The sequence below is a fragment of the Delphinus delphis genome, chromosome 19 (genome assembly GCF_949987515.2).
Source record: "Delphinus delphis chromosome 19, mDelDel1.2, whole genome shotgun sequence".
Classification (NCBI taxonomy): domain Eukaryota; kingdom Metazoa; phylum Chordata; class Mammalia; order Artiodactyla; family Delphinidae; genus Delphinus; species Delphinus delphis.
Window position 1 is genome coordinate 21,442,177 of NC_082701.1, and position 24,802 is coordinate 21,466,978.

The window sequence follows — 24,802 nt, forward strand, 5'->3', positions numbered from 1 at the left end:
TTGCTAAGCAACAGGTCTCCATAGATGACAAGGCACCTAGAGGAAAAGCCTCCTTTGACTGAATATTGGGGTGAGAGAGTAGGGAGGGTGGGGGTCGAAGGGCTATAGACTGGCAGGCTGGGCTTCTGGGGAATGGTTGGTGTGTCCTCCAAGACCAGCCCTATTACCCAGGCCTTAGCAAACTCCGCCTTTATAGCCTTCAGGATTGGTGGAAGGAGGAAGGCCTCAGGCACTCCTCCCTTCCTGCCGGGAGGCAACCTGGTTTCCATAGCAACCCAGAAACAAACCTGGCCTTGTTTTGCTCATGGCTTCTCTGTAACCCCCTCAAGGAGCACCAGCTTTCATAGAGCCCTTTCTCTGACCCCCATCTTCTGATTTGAGGGGCAGAGCCCACAGAAAGGTTAGGGGTGGGGATGCCACAAAGCTGGTACACTTGGCTCTAAAGTGACCTGTTAAGACTCTAAAGGGGGAGTGACTTTTAGGGGAAAGGACTTCCAGGTGTCCTCTGACCTCTGCACCTCCTAAGGGCTGAAAAAAGCAGGGGCAAGTGGTGGCATCAGAAGCAAATTCTGGGCCCAGGCCTCCTTTCTAAAGATCAGGTACAGGCTGGGGCTGGGGGTCAGGAAGAATGAGGAGGCAGGGTCTTTTTTTTGCCCCTTGGCCGCCCAGACCCCCATCCTCCTAGACCTGAAGTCCTCTGTCATCAAGCCCCGAGAATGGAGATATAGAACATTAACGTATGTCAAGTATAAGTGAGTGGCACCGAGGGGCATAATCTGTTTTTCTAATATGACCACAAGCAGAGTGTTAGAAGAATTAGGCCGACAGCTGCTGGGTTCCCCCTCCCTTTCTACCCCCCCTCCTCGCTCTCCCTCTCCCTTGCTCCTCGGCGTTTGCACACACCAATGGCAGCCGAGCCCTGCTCGCGATTTCTCTTAATCTTCCTCCACCATCCTGCGCTCTTTCCGCAGGCGGTGCTGCGAAACCGGCAGAACTCCGCGTCACACCTTACTGCTCTCTGAGATTGCTCCACAGAGAGCTGAAGGAGATGGCAATTCGGCGCTGATGCCGGCTGGCAGCAGTTGGGAGAGGGGAAGGAGGAGAGAGAAGGAGGAAGGGAGGGGGGAAAAAGTTGGCACGGATACCAAGTTTTTCCCTAGAGAGACATGGTTTGGGGGGGGCGGTAGAGAAGAAGGGAGAAAATGACACAGAGAAAAGGAAATGAGGAAAAAGAGGCAGAGGGAGAGTGACAGAGGCAGACGGAGAGAATTAAAGTTCTCTCAGACATTCACATGTCGGTATCCTTAGCACACCTCACTCATGACCCTCTAAAGATCACACCACCCAGTGGGGGTTCCCAGCCCCCACTCTCTCTCTCCTTCTCTCTCCCCCAGCCAACCTGGAAGTCAAATAGGCGGAGGCATGTTGTGTGTAGTGGTGCAAGTGTGTGTGTGTGTGTGTGTGTGTGTGTGTGTGTGTGTGTGTGTGTGTGTATACGCCTGTATGTTGTCTGTTTTGGATCGCAGTAGAATGCAGTATGTAAATGAGATGGTTATTACCGCAATGTTCATCAAGCTGAGCCGAGAAGACATTAATAGCCTGATGAATATGCATGTGAATTTGTTAATTAAGTTAATTATTCTGCTGAAAATGCATTCGTCTTCCAAGGACATTTTCCCAATGATTTTTACATGCTCTAGCCATTAGTCATGCTATATTTTATCAGGGAAATGAGTTTGCTTAAGTTGTAAAAAAAAAAAAAAAAAGAGAGCAAGAAGAGAAATAGAGAAAGGAAGAGGGAAAAAATGAAAGAGGAAAATGTGTTGAAGTTGAGAGTCGGAAGGCATCTGAGGCCAGCCTGAAGTTTGAGGCCCAGCTGGGCTTTTGAAGCCTGCCCTCGATTTTTATGGGTATCTCACTCTACAATTTTTGCCCTTTTTTTGATGACAAACTTTTTTTTTCCAGTGCCAAATTTCCAACACATTAATTAATTGTTGTAGCCAATTAACTGTAGTTGTGCAAATGAGTTTAGCACTAATTACCATGCAGTGCCTGTAATCACATAAAAAACTTGCTGAGAGAGAGAGAGAGAAAGGAGGGATGGGAAGGGAGTGGTGGCAGGAGAGGAGGGTACCTGGAGTAGAGGGGCAGCCAAGGGAAGGGAAGAGGCAGGGGCCCTGAAGTTTCCTGATAAGGCGCCATCTTGGCTTCAAGGGCAGGTAGCTGTCTCCACATTCAGGACCTCTGACAATCAGGAAATCTCAGAGGGGATAAAAGCCAGTAAATAGTGATCTCCTTTTGTCTAAGAACTTCCACCCAGGGAATTTCCTGACGGTCCAGTGGTTAGGACTCCATGCTTTCACAAACAAGGGCACTAGTTCAATCCCTGGTCAGGAAACTAAGATCCTGCAAGCCCCTAGGCACAGCAGGAAAAAAAAAAAAAAAAGTCCACCCAAAAAAGAGGTTTAGAATGGACATCTCTGGTTGCTTCAACAATGCAAAGTACTCCCTATACATTCTGAAGCCCTCAGTGTTTATCCCCCATGGCTGGAATTACTGGATAAGGATGGAGGGCACCATTGGAAGAAGATGTACCATTTCTGATGGGCCATGGAAGATGGAGAAGAGTGATATGCGCTCTCAGCCTGGTTCTGGAGCTTTAAGTAGACAGAGAAAGTTGTTATAAGTCCACCACAGCTACTAGAATAGGCCAAGGGAGCAATGGTAACATCAACTGTAAAAAATCCAGTTCCAGCAGGAGGTGGGAAGAGGCAGCGTTTGGGCTGACTCTAGGTTTCCACCTGTCAGCTTCTACCAGTGCCCAGAGGCTGGGGGATAGACCAAATGATTTCTCTAGCTCCTTCTGACTTAGCTGTCCATGATTTGGAGAGAAAGAGCAGTGGTAAAGTGAGGACTAAGTGTGAACTGGCATTTTTCTTTTTTTTTAAGCAGATAAAGGCTTGTTTTTTATTGAATGAGTGATCTGTGTAATTGCCGAGGCCACTCTGAACAGAGAAGAGGGAGAGAACTTTATGTCTTGGTCTCTTCCTCCTTGGACAGAGCCTTGACGATTTCCTCCTTCTTGGCCTGGAGCCGCTCTTCGCGCTTTTGGGCTTCCTTGGTCTTAGACCTGCAGGCCTCAGCCTGGTCCGCCAGCAGCTTCTTGCGAGCCTTGTCTGCCTTCAGCTTGTGGATATGTTCCATGATAATCCGCTTGTTTTTGAACACTTTACCCTTCACTTTCAGGTACAGGCTGTGATCACGTGGCAGTCAATCTTCTTAGAGTGACGGTATTTTCTGAGCAGCGGGCGCAGAATTCTCGTCCTCCTCAACCAGGTTACCTTCTCGGGCATTCGAGCATTGGTAGCACCCTTTCTCTTACCTATGCCCATGTGCCTGCCCTGCCGGTGGGCCAAGGTGTATTTCAAGGAATGGACTGTCACAGGCTTCCAGATGATCAGCCCACCTTTGATCAGCTTCCGGATCTGCTGATGGGAGTTGGCATTGGTAATTTCATTAGTCTCATTGGGGTCCAACCAGACCTTCTTTTTGCCACAGCGGAGGACACCGAAGCCAAGCCTTTTCTGAAGCCTGAGCATACTCATGCCTGCGGCCGCAGCAACAAAACCATTTTTGATTCCACTTTGCTTTCCCCGAACCATGTCCCAGACACTGAGCCTGCCCAAGGGGTGTGTGTATGTGTGTGTGTGTGTGTGTGTGTGTGTGTGTGTGTGTGTAAATGACCTATAGTTCCCCACCACACTAAAATAAAATTAAAATGCTATTTCTCCCTTACTGCCCCCCGCCCCAGAATAGAGAGCTCACTTGTCATGGGACTCAACTTCCTCAGACCTCAACAGAGATACACTCAATTTCACATTTCCAAGGAGACCCTTGACCATTTATGCTCTGATGGACACCCAAAGGCTGAGTCCTCCCTTTCCTATTCTAGGCCCCAGGTCTGTGGGCAGATTGCTCATGGGCTCCATCCACTTCAGTCTTGAAGCAGCAAAGGGGAAACAATTTGAAGGGCATAAGCCGTATTGCCCCCTGCTTCATGACACTGATCTTCTAACCTATGAACCAAAGTTAGCTGTGAGGACCTGAAGTGGTCCAGGCTGCTCCAGTGCTCTTCCTGCCTCCGACATCTCTCTTCTGGTTCTGCCTATACCCTCTTCCCAGCAACCTTCGTCAAGGTCTGAGAAAGCCTGGTGTAGTAGAAAGAGCCCTACCGTCTTGAGTTCCAAGCTCTTCTTTGCCATTTAACAGCATGTGATTGTGGGAAAATCATTTACGATAAGCCTCAATTTTCCCTGTCTATGAAATGGAAATAATAATAGGTACCATGCCTGAAGGGTTAAGAAACACTCAGGACACCAAGTAAAACAGGCTCTTTCATTAATTGCTAGCGAGTACAAAGTGGGAGCACAAAGCGTTCCTTTTATAAAAAAATTTTTTATTGGCGTATACTTGACTTACAATGTTGTGTACAAAGTGTTCTTTAACAGGTGAATGGTTAAACTGTGGTACATCCATATCATGAAATAAATAAAAGAAACAAACTACTGATACATTCAAAAACTTGAGTGGATATCCAGAGACTTATGCTGAGTGAAAAAATCCAATCCTAAAAAGTTACATAGTGTATGACTCCATTTTTCGAAAGAAAAAATTTTAGAAGTGGAGGATAGATTAGTGGTTGCCAAGGGTTAAGAAGGGGGTGATGTAGGCGTGATTATAAAAGAGCAACATGAAGAATCCTTGTGGTGTTGGAACTGTTCAGTATCTTGACTGTAGTGGCAGATGTAAGAACTTACACAGGTAACAATATTGCGTAGAACTTACTATACACACATACACAGGTAAAACTGGGGAAATATGGATCGAACTAATGTCAGTATTCTGGTTGTGATGTCATACTATAGTTTTACAAAATGTTACTACTGGGTAAATGTGGGCAAAATGTACAAGGGATCTCTCTGTATTATTTCTTACAACTGCATGTGAATCTACAATTACCTCAATTTTTTAAAAAGGATATGATAGATTATTAATGTTTCTGCTGGGTTTAGGAGAAAGAAGGGGCTGCCCATGTGTTTCCATTGAAGAATTCCAAAGAGGGAGATTAAAAAATATTATTCTTATTATGGTACATCAATAAAGTGATCATACCTATGGGGAGGGGGGATATTTGTATCTGTTGACCCAATAATTTCACTTCTTGGAATTTACTATAAAAAAATGCATGAAGTTTTAGGATAGGATGTACATCATGGTATTATTTATAACAGTAAATATGTCTAAATGATTAAAATAGTGGATGAGCGTTATACATCATAGCAGATCTAGGTGATGAAATACTCTATAGACTTTAAACATACTTAAAAAAATATATACACTGAGCACAATGCCTGGCAGTCAATAAATGGTAGTTCACTTTACTGGGATGTTCTGGGTATTAAAAGGCTAATATAGGTAAATGCACTTGACAAACTGTAAAGTGCTTGGCAAGTGCTCTGTGTTGCTATCTTTTGTTTTTTTTCTTTTTTGGCTGCACCATGTGGCATGTAGGCTCTTAGTTCTCTGACCAGGGATCAAACCCATGCCCCCTGCAGTGGAAGCACAGAGTCCTAACCACTGGACAGCCAGGGAATTCCTCTGTGTTGCTATCTTAATGGTTGTCTCTCCCAGCTCCACCCTAGATGAAGCTGTACTTCCAGGCAGAATACTACCTAAGGAACTCCTAGCTGGAGGCATGGGAATGGGGAAACTGACTTCTTTGGGAGTATGAGTCAAAGGATTGGGGCTACTTCTGTTCCAGGAGACTGCCACCCCCTGCTCCAAATCATCAGTAAAACTATGGACATTCTCCCCACCACACGCACATGCTCACATTTGGCCTATAATTCCAGGGGACTCACAGAGTCTTTGACACGGTGTCAGCCCTGATGATTCCATAAAATTAATAGACTCTATTGTATCAACCACTGTTGACTGAGCACCTACTCAGTATCAGGCACTGTCCTAGGTACTTTACACACATTATTTCACTAAACTCTCTTCACCACCTTAAAAGGTTGTTTATCTGCATTTCACAGACAAGGACACTAGGGCTAAAAGAGGTTAAGCGACTTACCTAGGTGGCACAGCTCGTAAACGGCAGCACTGGCATTACACTCTAACCGCCACACATACTACATTTAGAAGAAATGAGGAGGAAACTGCACTGAGGCCCCCATCTGGAGGAGCCCCAGATAAATACCCTTTGTTCTTCCAATGCCCCTTGGGTGGACACAGACTTAAACTCATACCAGGCAAAAGAAAAATCTCTGAAGAGAAGTAGGTCCATTCTGAAGTCTTATATCCCATAAGTAAGTTTTTCCATGTGTCTAAACTCTATCCTTTCTGCTAAAATCCAATCCCTTTTCCTCTCTTGTTTCCAGTGGGGATGGTGAATATATGACATGGTGCCCCTCCATGAAAGGTTCTGAGTCAGGAGGGGATCGAGGAATTTCTCTTTCCCCAGGACTACTGAGGCCTCAGTTCCCTTGGTCTCTTGGATCTTCCCCAAGGTATCAAACCAAAAGATGAGGAGCAGAAAATGGACCAGGAAGAAAAGCAGAGAGAGTAGCCTACCCAGACCAAGGAGACCAACTTGGAGGACGGCCTGGGACTCTTTCAGGACCTAAGTCCTGGGCTCAGGGTGAAGTTAAGGTGGTCAGTTTTCCCCACCAGGCTCAGCAGCCAGCTTCATGTTTGACATCTACCCAGCTGTGGAGGTCTGGCCAGCATCCCTCACGCCAGAGCCTCTTGTTTGTCGCAATGTGACATCTCTATAGAAAGGAGGGATCTGGGGCTTCTGCCACTCTGCATTTATTCCTCCCGTCTCAATACTACCTTGCTGTACTTGCTCAGGACCAGCCAGCCTAACGGGAGGAGCTTAGAGAATAATCTGAGGAAAAAGAATAATCTTATGAGGAGGAGGCTGGGATCCCAAGACTAGGTCCAAAGCTCTTTTCTCTCAACATGAGAGCCAGGAGGGAAACTGGGGCCTGAGTCTAGACATAGATTGGGAACAAGAGGTGTCTTCCCTCCCTCCATCCTTCCTTCCCTCCTCCACGCACTATTCTACCCTGCCAGGGCCTAAGCATGCTCACAGCTCACTTTGGCTTCCCTTGGCCCATCTACCTTATGGACAGGAGAGAGTTAAAGGCATGGTATGGGCAAGCTATAAATTTCCCATCAGTGTGGGGAGAGGAGGACTGTTGGCAGGGAGGGGGTTGGGCTGGGGGGGGAGGGGGAGCTGGGAAAAAGCCAGGAGGTTGTCTCTAGGTAACAATAAACACTGCAAGCAAGGAGCAGCTGTTACACTTACTCTCTCTGCATCACAATGCTGAAATAACACTAATAAACCAGTGTGCCCAATACACAGAGATATATGCATTTAGAGCCAAGCCCCACTGTACCCCTAGGGCTGCCCTTCGCTCCAGGTCAGGGGCCTTGGTGCCAGTGGACGTACCTGTCTTGGCCTGGCTATACTTATGTGGAGGATGAGGACTGGTGAGTCAGTCTCAGAGCCAGAGTGGCATTCTCAGAGGAAGGGGGTGATTCCAGGTTCAGATCCTGATGGCATTCACTGGTAGGAAGAGGTCAAATGGGGTAACTCTTGGCTGGGAGTTGGGAGGAGGGGAGGAGAATGAGAAAGAGAAAAGTATAGGGAACAGACAACTACTTACCATGTCTTCTCAGATTGGAGGGCAGGAGGTAGCCAGGAGTGGAGTCAGCTGAAGGGAGGTGGAAGAAAAGGGGGACTGAGGAGAAGGTTTAAGAGGAGGAACACGTGGTATTGAGGAGTGATCCTTGTATCTCCTGGGGCTGAACTCCCTACACCTGCCTACACCCCACCTGGTACACCCAGGCTCCCCCTCAGCACCACTTTTATACCAGAGCCAGGTGATATGTCAGTTCAGTTCAGGATTGGGCTTTATTATGGGTGTTCCAGCAGGGGCCCCTGGGCTCCTGATGCTGCCAGGGAGAGCTGGGGGAGTGGAGCTGATCCCATCTCCCTACACGAAGAGCAGCTGGTCTGTCCCTTCCTCCAATCAGAACTGTCTCTGGATCCCCAGGAGCATCCCGCAGAGGGCCCCTCATCCCAGCTAGACAGCAGAGCCGTCATCGGTGAAAGCAATAGAAATAGGTAAATGGAACCTTAGGCTCTGTCCGAGAACTCCCCTCCTATTCTCCTCTGAGGTTAGAAGGAGGATATCTATTATGTGTCTGGATACACTGGTATCCGAGATCCCTGTTTCCTTTTGCTGAAACAGGGAGGCCCTTGGGACTGTGGTCAGAAGCACAGCTGATTCTCCTGGTCCACTTTCTGGCCCTGTTCTGCTGATATGACCTCAAACACAGTAGTCTATCATCCCCTTGATTCAGAAAGTCAGGAGAAGATGCACATTGCCCACCTGACCTGTAAGGGAAGAGAAAATCAGCACCTTTGAAGATCATGGTTTCTGTTTCCAGCAAAAGAGTACTGAGACCAAGTAGTGGTAATCCTTCCAGGTTCTGGTCCTGTAATAGTGCCTTTTTCTTTTCTTTTCTTTTTTTTAATCTCTAAGTCATGCGGTGTCAGCTGGGTACCCAGACCTCTGGGCAGGTAAGTGAGAGTAGGGAGGAGTAATTGTGTCTGCCTGGAAAGCCCCTTTCCTGAAAGGTGCCTAGGAGCACTGAGCTGCCTCAGCACAGAACCCTCTGTGCAGCCCATGGATACACTGGGGCAAGAGTAACTAGCCTCTCCTATCCTTTCCTCACTGGGAAGCCTCTCCCTGGGAATGCTCAGCTTCCCTGCTATCTTCTCTCCCATTTCCCTCTCTTCTTTCTTAGCTGGGGCCTCTCCTTGCCCCACAATCCAGATGAGAGACCTCTATCCACGCCTCAGAGTGGGGGAGAAATGGGGTAAAAGAGAGCTCTAACAGGCCTGGACCCCCTTCCCCTCGGTTGTTTTCATGAGCCACCCCTGTTGCTATGAGCCACCAGAACCTTGAACTCAGGTGAGCTGCCAGCAGCCTTCTCCCTCCCCACAGCCACTCCAGCCAGGAAGATACGCACCTAAAGGGCCCCAGAGCCCACTGTCTTCCTACTCGCAGGGCCACAGCCCCCTCCTGCATCCCTAGGAATCTGCACCACAGACACACTGGGATGAGTTAGAAAGAAGTGCGACAGACCCCACCACGCGCTCTGTGCTGGAGCAGAGGGCCAGCTGCCTGTACAGCAGAGCAGGATCACCAGCCAGGAGAGCCGGCACAACTTGGGCACAGAGCCTTGTTGGCATGTTGGAGGGGGCAGGGGAGGGGATGGGGTAAGAAGGCTGTTTCAGGAGCACACATCTCCTCCTGGCTCCCTCTCTGGGCACTGTTTCTTCTCCTTGGCTTCTCTCCCTGGGTACTGATGGACATCATGGCGCTGCCACCTCTGAAATATCTTCCTTCACTTCTTCCATGGCTCTGGGAGCTAGAGAGGGGATCTGCATGATAACCTTCGAGGTGCTGAGGTGGGAGGTTCAGACATCCAGCTCTCTCACCAACCAATGGGACACACTGAGGGAGAAGGAGGAAAGGAGTCCCATCAGAGTAAAAGCTAAACCCTGGGCCAGCAATGAGCTCCTCAACAATTCCCTCTTCTCTAGAGCGCAGGGGATTCTGGGTACCGCTACCTCTGCCTTCTACTTACTTCAAGTCTATCCCTCCTTCCCTGCAAAAGCTCAGGGTTTCCTCTGGATTCCAGAGTAGGCTCCAGGCTCTGACTCCAGGGCTGTAGATCTCATACCCTTGGCTAAACCTTGGGAGTATGAGGCAGGGCTGGTGGGGATTGAGGGGAGGGAGATCTTGTTCCTTAGAGAAACATCAAGAATCTAGATTGAATGTTTTAAGGGCCTTTTAGCCCCTCCAATATACCTCTAATCTTGGAGTAGGGGTGGACAAGGGGTGAGAAAGAGGGCCTAGAGAAAGCCTGACACCTCCTCTCTTTCTTCACTGCGTGCTCCTCCTCTGCTGCTCTCTGTTTCAGAGGAGAAGCAGCAGCTCTGAAACAGGAGCCATCTAATAACCCCCCTGAACAATACTCAGTATGAACGGCCTGCCTTATGTTATGCAGCCAGCCCCACAGGCGGGACTACAGGCCTCAGTTTCCAAATTTCCCCTCTCTAACTTCTCTCCTCTTTCAGGCTTCGCCCCCATCTCCCCCCACAAGAGAATCTTCCTTTTCAACTCCCTGGCACAGTTTTCCTCCCCCACCCCCACTTCTGCAGGCCCTTGGAAACAGGGGAGGAGCTAGATGGAGTCTATCCAGACTGTCCTGAGGCAATGCAAGGGGGCCCTTCTCATCTTGTTTGGTAGCAGAAAAGGCAGAGAATTAGGTAGCCAAGGAGATGACCCTGAGTGTCTAAGACAGGGCAGGGTGAGTCTGGGGGCACTTAGAGAGGTGCATCTTGCTCTTCCCTAGGGACTCTGGGGATATTAAATGGTGTACTAAGATAGAGGAGAAGACAATTCTGGGAGTACAGGATAAGTATTGGGGGTTTGGAGGGTGTGACGAAGTTTCTACCCATACTGCTTTCCGCAACTTAGTCTCATGAAGCACAGAAAAAAGAATGTTGAATTTTTTGAGGAAGGAAGGAGATGCCAGGAAATGCCATCTTTGGCAACTTGGTGGGCAAGCCACTTCTCTCCATCATTCTTTCTTAACTCTAGTGTCTGAATAGTGAAGGAGGTGGGGGTGGGAGATGGGGACAGCTGGAAATGTGCCCCTCTCTCCAGTGTGCACCAACACCGCATAGAGCCAGATGGGGCTTGACTAAGAGCTCTGGGCCATGGCACCGTGTGAATACAGGGGCATTTCTGACTCAGCTTTCAGAGCCTTGAGTTTTAATTCTGTCTCTCTTCTTGGCTTAGACATGGGACAAGACCACTCCTCGCTACATTTTTTGGCATAATTTTCTCTAGCAGCTTATACTGCAGCAGAGAAACTTGTGATAAGATCTCAGAAAAAGCTCAATATTTAGTCACCATTGGGGGATTTATTTCTTGGTTAAGGAACTGGGGAAGTTAGTGTATTTCCTTCCCTGTGGACCTTTTAGAATATGGTAAAATCTCATGGGAGTGGGAGGTTATGGGGGATCTGTCTACTTGGAAGCAAGGGAATGGATGAGATGACCTCTGGAACAGGCTGTACAAGGGAAATGTTCCCCCAGTAATGCACCCACCTGACTCCCCTGAGTTGCTTCCAAGACTTAGGAGCCAGAGACGCGAGACTCCAAGCAATAGAGAATAATATTCTGCCTACCCTCTTCCCTTGACTTTCCTCCTCACACCCTACGTACTTACATTTCCCTGTGTTCCCAGGAACTCTCCAAATCCAGGAACAAAAGCAACTCCAGGGCAGGATTCAACTGATTTCCCTTCTCTGGGTCTCTGTTTTCACATCTGTAAAATGAATCGTTTGGCAAGATGAGCTCCAGCTTCTCTTCCTTGCAACAGTAAGGGTCTATGATTCATACCCCAAAGGCACCAGCCCTCATTTGCATGCTGTTTTGCATGTAATCTCAACGGCACTTATTTTATGTCTAAACACACAGAAATATCTCTGAACCCTGCCCTTCTCCTCCCTGTCACCACAGTCTCTGGTTCTACGGTCCCTAGTTCCTGTCCTCCCCTTCAAGGACCTCAAAGCTCTGTCCCCACCTTCCTTTCACAATTTTACAGCACTCAGTGGGACAAGCTCAACCAAACAAAACCTCGGGAACAAGAAAACAGCCTTACCTAATATCCTGGCTGCAATTTTGGGGCCCCAAACTGAGTCAGCTGGTACAGTTCCATCCTTTTTGGAGGTCCTGGCCATTGGGGGGAAATCCTGGTACCTCTCCCCAGTGCCTCCCCTCCTCCTCCACCTTGCTATTCTCCATGCCAGAACGCAAAGTGGCCAGTGATTGATGGGCCTGGGTTCCTGGTAACCGCACCCAGTGGCCCAATCCTCCTCCCTTACCCAATCCCTCCCCTGTCCCTATTCAGAGATCAGATTGTCTCATGTTGGTCCCTGAGGTCCCATTAATTAAAAATACATCCAATTAAATGGCAGGTGAAAACGTGCTATTGGAACTCTCCACCCCCCTGCCCCAGCTTGGTCCTCCCCACCCCCATTTTAAGGCTCAGCTGTGCTTTGAGCTGAGAAAAAAAAGAGAGAGAGAGGAAGAAAGAGGGAGAGAGAAGAGGAAGACATAGAGGTGGGGGTATTCGGCGGGGGAGCTATTTGAACTTCTGCCAGGGTAGCATGTGCCAGCCTGGGAGGGTGGCACTGTGCCCTGGTGTCTAATTTCTGGAGGTGTGAGTAGGTTCAGTCAGCTGGGTACCCACTTCCATTTCCCTTAAAGGGGCAGAGGGAAGTCAAAGGGTGTGTCTAGCTATACTGCCCTCCTTCTGGGCTTGGTGAAGGAAGGAGTAGAAGTATAAATGGTAGAGGGCCCTTAAGAGGGGGTGTGATGTTCAGGGGTTGGGAGAATCTGAGGCTTCCGTTCTTGGCATATCCCTGCTCTTCCCTGAACTGCAAAGAAGATAACGAGAAGCTGTTTGGGACCCAGGTGGCAGGGCATGGCTGTGCTCCCAAGCCAGGCTGTACCTACCCCTGCCCACAGGAAAGCTGAGAAAAAAACGGAGCGATGAAGGAAGGAGCCATAATTTGGGTGGGAGCAGATGGGTCAAATAGGATAAAATATACAAGCATGTACATTTGTGTGGGCAGCACCTTATAGGTAAGAGGATCTGGAGGGACTTGTCCTATTTGCCCTTTCTCTAGGCAAAAAGAAGCAGCAGTAGTGTGAAGTCACCTCAAACTGGCAGCCTGTGAGTAGGACATCTCTGCTCCTCCACATTTATGGTGTCCCCAGCATTTTGTCAGGTAAGGCATCAGCCCCACCCTCCACCCCTCTAAAGCCCTCTGGCCCCAAGCAATGCAAAGCTAGTAGGCACTGAGAGATGTTGGGAGAGGAGCTAGGAAAAAAAGGGTGGTACTCAGAATCCAGGCAGTAGTGGGGCTATCTGCCGACCGAGGGCCCCCGTCTGGCCTCCTTGGCAGCCTCAGTACCTCCTCACTTCACTTTAACGCTAATTGGAGATTTTAATCTGCACTGCTGCGCTGCTCGGGGTGCTGGGGGGAGCGCCAGCTGTGCAGCAATTCCAGCAGCACCGACTGTTTAATCAAGCTGTCCTCCTGGGGAGGGGCCCTCGATCATGGGGGTAGGAGGGAGGAGGAGAACCTCTGTCACCTCCCTTAGCCTGTTCAGCCTGGAAGGGCTTCATGGAGACTGAGGGTCAAATATGGGATACCTCATCCCCATAAGGGCTCCACGGCCACTTGGATCCCTAGCAGAGACATTACACAGTACGGGGGCGGCATGAGGATCAAGGGTCAGAGCAGCCGCCCTCCCCATCCTGCTTTCTGAAACTACTGTCGTCGCAGCGCCCCAGAGTGGCCTGGGTGTCCTCCAGCCATGCAGGTGGTAAACATCCTCCAGACCATCTTGAGCTCTGCGGGTTTGTGCTGGGGGAGGTGACGGGGGCATAGAAGACTGAACTTTCCTAGTCTCTCAGTCTCTCTGAGAGAGTCCTCTCCCCAAAACTCTTTCCTAAGAGAGCTAGTTCTTTAAGAGCTACTTCTCTTAAAACAATTGTAAGAGATTTTTTTTTTTTTCCTCTCTGAAAAACCAGATACCTCCACCCTCTGGGCCAGAAAGAGACTGTCTTAGAGGCTGGGGACAGTGGGGTGGACAGCTGGAGCCTGCTACACCTTGAAGGAGAGAAACACATGTGCAAGGTGTTTTGTGACTAGAGCTAGGCGGCTTCCCAGGTTCAGCTGGGAATATAGTGACATGTCAGTCCACTAGGGAAGAGCATTCAGGGTCTCAGGCCATTTTTAAGGAAGAAGTGAAAGAACAACTAATTATTCTTCTGGCTCCTTGGGCCCCTGGTCTCAGGCTCTCTGGGGGGTGTTTCTGACCCCTATCTTGGAGAAAGATCGCAGAGTCCCCCTCTCCCCTCACCCAAACTCTGTCTGCGGAGGGGCAGGAGTTTTAATTGGTCAGCAGTGCCCTCGTGTGGCAGAAACCAAGACTGCAGCCGCCCAAGTGGACCAGCAGCTTTGAGGGATCAGACATCCAGGTTGACAGAGAGGTAGGCAGGGTACCCCAGGTGCCCAAAGCTTACTTACTGCTCAGCCACTTCCAGAGACATTTCCTACTTTCTAACACCTACTCTGTCCTTCCATCCATCCCATCCTAACTGCTTCACCTCCAACTCAAGGTATGTGCCTACCGGGGGAGGGAGCACCTTACCCAGACCTGGCGCTTATTTAGGCCTGCTGCTTGTGCTGTCTGGATTGCAGGGGTGAGAGGGGCATTGCTGAGAGATGAGACCTAAGGTCAAAAGGGTAAGCTGATGTCAACTCCAGTGGCAGGAGAGGCTCTGGCACCCCTGCCAACTCCCTATAAGTGCCAGACAAGAGCTGCCACCCGAGCTCAAGACAGAGTATTACCTATTGCTGGGTTCTTCCCTGTAGCAATCCGTTCGCTACCCCTTGGAGGGGTCTGGGAATGAATATGGAGAGACTCTTAGAGTCTGAGATCCTTGTCCTCAGGAATGGACACCAGATAAAACCTTTCCCTCAAAAGATTCAAGTATTCCCCAAGGATGCCAGGCCACTGGACAGAATGCACATCTGGACTTCAGGCTTTCAGCTCGAAGAGAAGGGTTGCCTGTCATTAGACCCTTCCCCTCCAGTGTCAAATACCAACCATTTACTGTTTACTGTTCCCTTCTTTCCACATGCACTAAATGGGGGAAATGTATTTGTTTTGTTTTGTTTTGTTTTTTTGCGGTACGCGGGCCTCTCACTGTTGTGGCCTCGCCCTTTGCAGAGCACAGGCTCTGGACGCGCAGGCCCAGCGGCCATGGCTCACAGGCCTAGCTGCTCCACGGCATGTGGGATATTCCTGGACCGGGGCACGAACCCGTGTCCCCTGCATCCGTAGGCAGATTCTCAACCACTGCGCCAGGGAAGCCCGGGGAAATCGTTTTAAACTACAGAAAAGGGGGTAGAGAGTTAACATTGGGAAGGGCTTTCTAAAATTTAGGGCTGGAAGTCACCAAGGTGGAGAGCTGAGTCACAGAGGCCTTCCCCTTGTTGGAGATATTTAACAACAGAGAGAAATAGTCCCAGGGAGAAATATGACCCTGTTTAGGGTTGGTGGGTAGGGAGAGGAGCACACCTACCTGGCAGCAAGAAGGGTAGGGGTAGGCATAGTAGGTTGGTGACCTGCCCAGGTCTAGGCATTGAGGATGGAAATAAGCAGGCTGGCAGACCTCTACTTCTCGTGTCTTTGCACAGTGTTTGGACAGGGGGGATCTCCCATCAAACCTGGAAATGATGTGGAGAAGCTGATGAGAGGTAGTAAGAAGGGATATCAATGCCCTACCCTCACGCAAAAGAAAGAAAGAGAAAATAGCTTCTTGGGGAAGAAGAAAGCAGGACTATGTGTACGTATGAGGTGGTGGGTGAGCGGGGCAGGTGCTGTAGAGAGGCTGAGAGTAGCCAATATCAGCATCACACTATTGAGGAATATTCATTAGCACAGCTGTGGCCAAGAGAAAAGAACAGGAATGAAATGACCACAATGCCAATTGACAGGGTTACCCACTCCAGCCAGGAGGGAGGAATTGCTAATCAGAAGACAGGACACCATCATAGGGTCAAGTAAAAAGCTAAGGATCTCCCAAGGCAATAGAATTAAAAGCAAAAATAAACAAATGGGACCTAATCAAGCTTATAAGCTTTTGCACAGCAAAGGAAACTATAAACAAAACAAAGAGGCAGTCTATGGACTGGGAGAAAATATTTGTGAATGATGTCACCGATGAGGGCTTAATTTACAAAATATACAAACAGCTCATACAACTCAATAACAAAAAATCAAAGTACCCAGTGAAAAAATGGGCAGAAGACCTAAACAGACATTTCTCCAAAGAAGACATATAGATGGGCAGTAGACACGTGAAAAGATGCTCAACATCACTAAGTATCACCTCACACCAGTTAGAATGGGCATCATTAAAAAGTCTACAAATAACAAATGCTGGAGAGGGTGTGGAGAAAAGGGAACCCTCCCTACGTTGTTGGTGGGAATGTAAATTGGTGCAGCCACTATGGAAAACAGTATGGAGGTTCCTTAAAAAACTAAAAATAGAGATACCATATAATCCAGCAATCCCACTACTGGGCATAATATATCCAGATAAAACTATAATTTGAAAAGATACATGCACCCCTATGTTCATAGCAGCACTTTTTACAATAGCCAAGACATGGAAACAACCTAAATGTCCATCGATAGATGAATGGATAAAGATGTGGCACATATATACAATGGAATATTACTCAGCCATAAAAAAAGAATGAAATAATGCCATTTGCAGCTACATGGATAGACCTGGAGATTATCATATTAAGCAATGTAAGTCAGAAAGAGAAAGACAAATACCATAGGATATCACTTATATATGGAATCTAAAATATGACACAAATGAATTTATCTATGTAACAGAAACAGACTCCCAGACATAGAAAACAGACTTGTGGCTGCCAATGGGGAAGGGGGGTGGGGGGAGGGTTGGATTGGGAGTTTGGGACTAGCAGATGCAAACTATTATATAATATATAGAATGGATTAAATAACGTCCTATTGCAAAGCACAGGGAACTATGTTCAATATCCTATAATAAACCATAATGGAAAAGAATTAAAAAAAAAAAAAAAAGCTAAGGAAACTCCTCTGGAGATCTTTGGGTATAAGAACTTCCCTGAGACTGTGTGTGTGTGTGTGAGTGTGTGTGTGTGTGTGTATTAATCCCTTACAAAAGCAGGCCAGTGGCCTCTGATTGGCTTAAGGTCCCTACCTGGCCTTAAAGTCTGTGAAAGAGACTGAATTTTGCAGGGGTCCGGATGTCAGGTAATTGATGGACATTACCAAATTCCTCAGGGGCCATCACTCCTACTGCTGCTGCCACCTGTAAAAGAAAATTCAGGTTATATTAGAAATGAGATAAGGGATTAGACACCAAAAACGGTCTATGGACTTTCACCCAGGGAGCATGGCCTTGGTAGGTAAAGTGATGGCGATGATCACCACTCTTCTAATTCACAGAGCTGAGAAGGATTCTGGTGAACCTTAAGTATGCTCCCAAAGAGAGTTGTAAGTGTTCTAAGATTCCTAGCTCCAGGGAACTAGCTCCCAGTCTGATAAAGTAAAAAACCATGGTTCCTATACTTAAAAGTTAGGAATTCAACAGAAATAGAAGCTGTGAAACCCAGAATTATAAAGGGCAACGAAGGTTCAAGGCTAATGGAAAGTTAATGCAAGAAAGTGACTCAAAGGAGGGCATCTAGTTTTAGATCAGATAATCAGATTGTATTTGAAGCCTCTCTTGTCCAAAACAGCTTCTTGAAGAAAGGCTCAGAGGCCAGAAAAAGGTCCTATGAGATAGAAAGGAGGTTTGTGGGACAGCAGATTTGATGCAATCTGGGCAGGTAGGTCTATACACTCCCTGTGTAGGGATTAATCTGCATGGGGACCAACTCCACATTCCTCCTGTGCTATCAACCAGGGTGTGATGGAGAAAACGTAAAGATATGTACTGGGATCTATATGTCAAGAGCAGTCAATACTCATTTTGCAGCCTCCCGGCCCCTCTGACCCAGACCTATAATTCTTTCTATCTCTAAACTGCCTTACTCCCTCCAAGATACTGCTTCCACTTTAGGAACTCGTTAGCATTCCCCTCCCTGCACATCAATAGCTCCCAGACTCATGCTCAGAAAATAAGCATTGGAAGGGACTGTAGAAACATCTGGGAGAGGTCCAAAGAGGGGAGGGGAGTCTCAGTACCAGAGTGAGATGACTTTAGAACCTGCTGTGCATGTCAGTCCATTGAGCACACTATTCAGGGCTTAGGTCATTGTGGAGCACACCACCCTCCTTCCGCCCCAACAAAGGAGAAAACCAACCCAAAGCTAAATAACAGGGGGGAGGAGTACAGCCCCACCCCCATTTGCCTGTAATCTCAGAGACTATTTTATTTTACTCAGAGTTCTATAATCCCTTCTCTCATTCAGCAATTCCCCTTAGTTTCCCAGCAAGTGAGGTGTTTTCTTTCTCCTTTCCTTCTGATTTTATTTTTCAATATAGCTGTATTATAATGCAAAGGAGCCTGAGTTGAGCTTTGGGGTAAATTCCTCACAATGCCTCTGAGGATCTTTTCCCTACTATCCAACCCCCAGAGATAGTTGGCAACGAGCTCCTAGAACTATGGTGTAACTCTGAGGCATCAGGATATTTGGCTGTGGCTTGCCACTTGCTTCCCAACGAACCAGAGTTCTTGACTCTAAATAAAAATTACAGTTGTACAATTTTCATGTCATTGAAAGATTAATCTTTGAGGTAAAAATATATAAAGCTTCTCAGTTTTTCTACTAATTTTTTTAAACCTAACTTTCCCCCTCAATCTGTCCTTCCCCCCTCAAAATCTCACAGCCCTACCTTCCTTTCTGGAGGAAGCACAGGGCTGTCAGGAATTGATGCTCTTGGATTCTAATCTTGGCTGGCTGCCACTAACTCACTGTGAGACTGTGGACAAGGCATTTCCCTTCCCTAAGCCTCAGTTTCTTGCTCTGTAAACTGAGAAGTTGAATTAGGTGGTCTCTAGTTCCCTTTCTAGCTCTGGCCATCTATGATTCTATCAGGAAGAAGACACAAGTGTCCTTCCATCAGGAAGTGAGATATTCCTACCCTTCATACCTTTCTCTCAGGGCCACTGCATAAAGAAGCTCCCCTGTAGATGCCTGCCTCTCTCATGCTGGCTTAACTAAAGGGACAAACAAGTGAGTTCCAGTAGGAGGCCAAACTCCTCTGATTATGAAGAAAAGATGTTAAAAAGGTGATCTAATTCTAACCTTGAATCTTGAAAGCAGATAGGAGAAAAGGCAGGTATGTGGCAGGAAAGAGTATGACAAGCATGCCCCCCTAACACACTGAGCACACTCACCCTAGGGAGCCCCGTATAACCAGTGACTGCTTAGCCAACACAACTGTGTGTGGATGGAAGAAGAAAGCGAGGACATGTGTAAACACTTCAGGAGCATAGACGTAAATGTCCGATCAATGCATATACACTCACTCCTGTTCTCTCCTACTTAGGCCTATACATGCCTTGTAAGAAGCTATAGTGGGAGGGGACACCACATCCCAGTCTTCTCCCTCCCCAAAGTCAGAAAGGAAGAGACAGTGAGACAGGAGATACTTGGCTTCCTATAAATTGTTTTGTCCTTCCTCACAGCTGCAATCAGAAGCTAAGGGCTCCCGCAGGCCTTGTTCTGATCTGCTGCAGGCAACAGAGGGTTTTTGAAACCGAGAGGACTTGGCTGCGGCCCCGTTTCAGCTGCCATTGGGGCTGGCTAATGGGCTCATTCGGGAAGACCCCCGCCGGCTGCACTAAAGAGTCCCCTGCCGACCCCTTCCCCAGTCCCAACCCAATTAATAAATGGGGGCTCCCACTTTATGGCTCTGGGAGCAGGAACCAGAGATACAAATGACCCCCAGGGAGGGAGAGAAAAAGGCCTTCCAAGAATCAAGCCAGAGAATTGTGCATCCACAGGCACATGCTGCCACAGGCTAGTCCTATCCCATTTTCAAAGCATTAAAGGGGAAGAAACTGGCAAAAAAACTGTATTTTCTTTCCCAGATCCAGAGTGGGATAGCATTCCTGAAGTCTGCGGGTACACCCCAGGAATAAACTCTCTTTCACTTGGTTCTCCAACCTGAAAAAGGCAGAGTGCAGGTGATCATCTGGGCACATAGCATGTGCTCAACTATTTTCCAGGGGCTGTGCCTCCTCCTAGACTCCGCAATAATGAACATAGACATAGTCCATCAATTGGTTAATAAAGTAAACACTTTCTACTTATTAAAAACAAAGCAGCTACCTCTTTCCAAGTTCTCATCACCATCAACAGCATAAATACGTCCTGGGGTTATCATCTTCAGCCTATCTTCTATTCCTCCCCTCACATCCAAACTATCATCAAGTCTTGCTAATTCTACTGCCCCCTCTCTTTCATCTCCTTCCCCTTGTCCTACTCTAGTCCTGGCTCTTGGGGCCTTACATCTGGTTAAGAACAATAATATCCTAGCAAGCTTTCCTGCTTCCATGACCTAGTATAGCTGCAAAAGGCCTCAACGTCATATTCATCTCATCATGCTCTGCTGTGTTACTGCTTACCAAATCAAATTCAAATTCCTCATTCAGGCCAACAAGATTGCTCCTCCAACTTCGGTTCCTAATATTCCTTTCCCGTACTACCCTGACTACTCCACTCATAGCCCTCTGCACAAAACACATAAGCTTTCCATAAGTTTTCTCCCTCTGATCACCTTCCTCTCTTCTGTTTCATGTCCTCTATCCTCATTACCTTCGAGGAATCTTTTCTGGTTAACTCCAGTTTTTCTGATTACTTCTTTGCTTTGGTTCCTTCTGTACTATGTTACTATTTTATTTTATAACCTGCATTAATGTACTTATTTCCCTACTTCCCACCAGGTATAAGCCTCATCTCTCACTAGACCCAGAAGCTTCCTAAAGTTGGGACCCTCTCATCATCTTCCCCAGAAGTTGCCCTGTACTCAGGACATGATCCAGCTAATGATATTACTGCTCCCCATAGAAGCAGCCCTCATGGTATAATTCGGGATATCATATCAAACAACTACAAGAAATGCAATCTTATTCTCAATGTCAGTTTTCAGGCTGCCACCTACCCTTACCAACATTGAACATGACTTCAAAGTGTGTTGCAAAACAAAACAAAAACCTAAAAAATATATATATATACAGTAACCATAGGATTTTGTTTATCTTCTTAATTCATAGTATATATACTATTTCTTTAAGACCCCTTAGGATGAGAAGCCCCATTTTGTTCCCTATTTCTAAGATTAATCCTATGTTCTCAGGTCATGACCTGATTTTCTAGAATGAAATCAATCCCAGAGGCAATAGTAATCTTGTTTCCTACCAGCCTTGTCTCTAGCCTGCCTCTGACCCATCACATTTTTGGAAGGTACCTAGGAATAGAGAAGTTATTCATGAGTCTCTCTCAACTACTTAGCAAGTACTTCCTTAGATTAACCTCACTCTCAAATGTTGACTCCACTTCCTCTAGTTTAGCCCTGTGTGCTTAGACAGGCAAAAATTATCTGCCACACCCCTTTATCTCCTACATATTGCTCAGGACAATAAGGATTTGCCTTTTATTCTTTCCATCCCTTGGCCTCAAGGTGCTTAATAATCCAGATAATAAAAGCAAAGGTACTATGGTATCTGACACAGTAGGTTCCAGACAACGTTAGTTCCCCATTCTTTCCCTTCTTCCTCCCAACACTTTCTCAACCGTTTTGGGTCTGTTTTTTCACTGGCTAACGACGGCACTGAACTAGACAAACTAATGTCCTTTTGTAGCTCTAACATTCTGTGACTCTAATTCACATCTTCTGGTTTGTTTGCTCTTCTATGTATCATCCTCACTTGGGTCTAAAATGAAGGGGAGAGGAATAATTAGCTTGCAGGTTGACCTAAAACATACAGAACCACTTGCAGGAGAGTTTTAGAACTCCAAAAATACAAATAATTTTTAGCTTGATGCATCCATATCATTTCCTTCTTATTCCTGAAATACTGTCTTGAACTACATAGATAGCAGTGCTAAGAAAAATGTCCTTGATATAAATTATTTGCTTAATATAATCTAGCTTCCCTTGTGAAACTGTCTGCAGAGCATCCCCCAGCTTAAGGGTTCCAGGCTCATCCTCCAACCATAAAGGTAACACTACTGTAATCAAGGGGACACTTTACTCTTTAATGGGGCTTCCTTGAAATGAATTGTGAACCTTTAAGGCACTTATCCCCTTTCAGTACCCCAACAACAATTTTTCCTTCCATCCTCATATCTGTATCTCTTCTTTATAAGCAATGATACACTGTTTCTTTCTGCAGCCCCACCCCCAGACTCCTCTGGTTCTCCCTTCTTTCCCTTATTTCCATCTCCTTCTCATATTGCTTCATTTTATATGAGGTCTTTGGTCCCCTAACAGAAATTGCAAATACTGATACAAGGCCAAACCTAGAAGTTCCTGAATTTATAAAAGGGATCAGACTCCTAGGCTTTCTCTAGGTCTCTGAATTCAGCCTCCTTTCTCCAGGGCCAAAAGCATTCAAAACTGCGTTAGCCTTGGTAGGGAGGGCTATCTGTCTACAAGCTGATCCTCACCAAGGGTGTCCCTCATCAAACACAAGAGGAAGAAAGATCCTCTCCTTGAGACAACCCATCAGGCAGGCGCCTTCAACTAAAGACAAGACGCTCTCAAAGACCCAGGCTCTGCTCTTCACTTAGCTTTGCTACATTATAGCCTTTTTAAGGTTTCTCCATGTTGACGGCGTCAGGGATGGTTTGGCTCGGATACAATGCCCTTCATTCTTTTAGAGCTATCAATATTATCTTCAGGTTACAACTATGCCAGAGCAAAGCATCCCCAAATCCATCTATTTCCAGGTCCTAGGGAACATATGTCTGAATGAATTTACTTTATGGCTATACCCTCTCATTCCAGAGAAGTATGATGTGGCTGAAGGCTGCATATTGAGAAGGCTTGGCTAACAACTACCCGCCTAGGGAGTATTAAAGACTAACTGCATATCAGCCTCTTTCTCTCAGCCTTGGACTAGCAATTCTTGAGACAGAGATATGAGAGCAACCCAGTGGTCCAGTGTTTTGGCAACCTAGTGATTAAATCACCAGGACATCAAAGCAACCCTCATCTGCTTTCTCAAGGATAGCAGGGCCCTCTTTTCATCAAGCTTTACTTCGTATAGACACCATCTGCAACCGAGCTTCGAAGTGTTATCAGCAAAAGCAACAGTCTCAGGATATGAGGGAAGAGAATGAAGAAGCAAAGGTTAACCAGTTAAAGAATCTCTTGTACCCCACACAACATATATTAAAAGCTCCTTTCATAGCTTTTAGCAATAAGAAAGTTATCTTACTTTCTCCTTCACCTCTCACCCCATTAAGTTGAGGATTTGGAATAGACATTTGTCTCCTGAATTGCTTCTCACTACCCTTCAAAACTACTAAGCAGCAATAACTCTAAATACCCTGCAGGGTTAATCAATCAATATTTCTGGCAGGACTAAAGCATGTGAGTTGGGTAGTGAGTTGGGAGAAGAGAGAAAAATAGGAAATGAAAGGAAGTGGGTGGACAGGAGATGGAGAGATAGCTGCACATGGTGAGGAGTGGTAGAGTACCACCAGTAATTCATTTAGGTGTCATACCTCCCCCAACTGGCTTGCAGTATACTCTCACTTGAGAGTATTCCTAAGGCTATATAGGAACACTAGAAATGCCACACCTGGACAGTAAAATTAACCAAAGTGTCCAGGAATGCTCACCTTTCCTCTCAGGACAACCAGAAGACTCAGCAGTTCCATTTTTCCCTTGGAATGTTTGAATATTTACTCACTTGAGGAACTCCCCACTTCCATTCCACCTAGCCGTTCAGGATGACTAAGTTGTGAACAGAGAAGTAACTCAATACCAAAAAAAAAAAAAAAAAAAGGCAAGCTATTGGGCAGTCTTTAGTAACAATGTAAATCCCAGTTCAGCACAAAGAATATTAACTGTTAACTTCCTTGAGGCATTAACCTTACCACACAGTTAAGGATGCCTGTCTAGGAAAAGATAGTGCCCAAGAAATTTAGGTACTGAACAGTATGGCTTCTACTTAGAAATAGCCTTGAGTGTGATAGAGAAAAAAGTCCAGGTTAGTTAGGTCCTCAACTTTCAGGCCCAGAATTGAAGACAGCCATTGCTATGAAGTGGAAACAATATTCTCTACTAGGTTGAAGTTCACACTCCTAGTCATGAACTTGCAGTACATTAAGATCAAAAACGAATTCCTTTTCTCTGGAGGGTAACAAGGAACACAGGACTCCAGGAAGTGGAACAATCTTGAGCCCTCCATTCTCCTTCTGGGTAAAGACATGACAGCCCACAGGCAAGGAAACATCTTACTTAAACTGTGGGGATTCAAAAACAAGCTGGCAACCCTCATCATCACGTTTTTGAATCAGATTTCTTCCCAATTTCCTTGTGCTGGTGTACCCCTTAACCTTGTATGATTGCTTACCCCACTCACAACTTCCTGATACCTGTTCTCCCCTCTTCCTGTCTCCTGATGCTTTTTTTTTTCCTGTCCTCTGCCTACTTATGTCATAACTAGCAGGACTGTAGCACATATTACAAGGGAACGTTTAGTCCCCAGTGTCCTAAACCATGAAAGGGAAGGGAAAGCAATTTTCTCATGTGGAGACAGGAAAAGATTTTGGAAATAATAGGAATTTTACCCTTATAAATAACTTCTATTTACTTCCTGGATTGGCAATGTATCAGGAAATCTCAACAGAACTAGCAACACTAATCCATCCCCATGCTGGCCCTACTCAAGGCAACACAGGAACTGGCATGAGGGTGAGAGTTTCTGATTTAAGAGACTATTTTTTTTTGGTCTAAACAGCTTCTTACCAACTTCTCTTGATGACAGTTGAGCTCAAACCCACTTACCTCTCCTTTCAGGAGGAGTCAGGGTACATGAAG

General features: G+C 46.7%; 1 protein-coding gene and 1 pseudogene across 2 annotated transcripts in view; both read right to left on the bottom strand.

Moving 5' to 3' along the window:
* Positions 1–3,030: 3,030 nt before the first annotated feature.
* Positions 3,031–8,600, bottom strand: LOC132414428 (large ribosomal subunit protein eL19-like; annotated as a pseudogene).
* A 334-nt stretch (positions 8,601–8,934) lies between these two features.
* CDK12 (cyclin dependent kinase 12) overlaps positions 8,935–24,802 on the bottom strand; it is a 59,325-nt gene continuing 43,457 nt past the window's right edge. The window contains exons 14-17 of one of the 2 annotated variants that reach the window (XR_009516954.1): positions 16,998–17,108; positions 15,318–15,462; positions 11,382–11,480; positions 8,935–9,510 (exon numbers count right to left, since the gene is read on the bottom strand). The gene's annotated coding sequence lies outside the window, so the exon portion shown is untranslated. Of the gene's footprint in view, positions 9,597–11,381; positions 11,481–15,317; positions 15,463–16,997; positions 17,109–24,802 lie in introns of both variants that reach the window. The other variant, XR_009516953.1, reaches the window with a different exon arrangement.